Here is a 215-nt window from a genome sequence, read left to right on the forward strand (position 1 = left end):
AAACACTGTCGCACACACTCTCTCACACACTGTCTCACACACTCTCTTAAACATACTCTCTCACACATGCACGCATTCTCTAGCTCTCACACCCACACTCTATCTCTCTCTCACTCACACTCTCTCACACACACACATACACAAACACACTCTCTCTCACACACACAAACACACACAAAGTCACATTCACACACATATACACACACACACACACA

Source organism: Rhincodon typus, unplaced genomic scaffold (assembly GCF_021869965.1).
Source record: "Rhincodon typus isolate 14 unplaced genomic scaffold, sRhiTyp1.1 hic_rhity00000068, whole genome shotgun sequence".
Lineage (NCBI taxonomy): Eukaryota > Metazoa > Chordata > Chondrichthyes > Orectolobiformes > Rhincodontidae > Rhincodon > Rhincodon typus.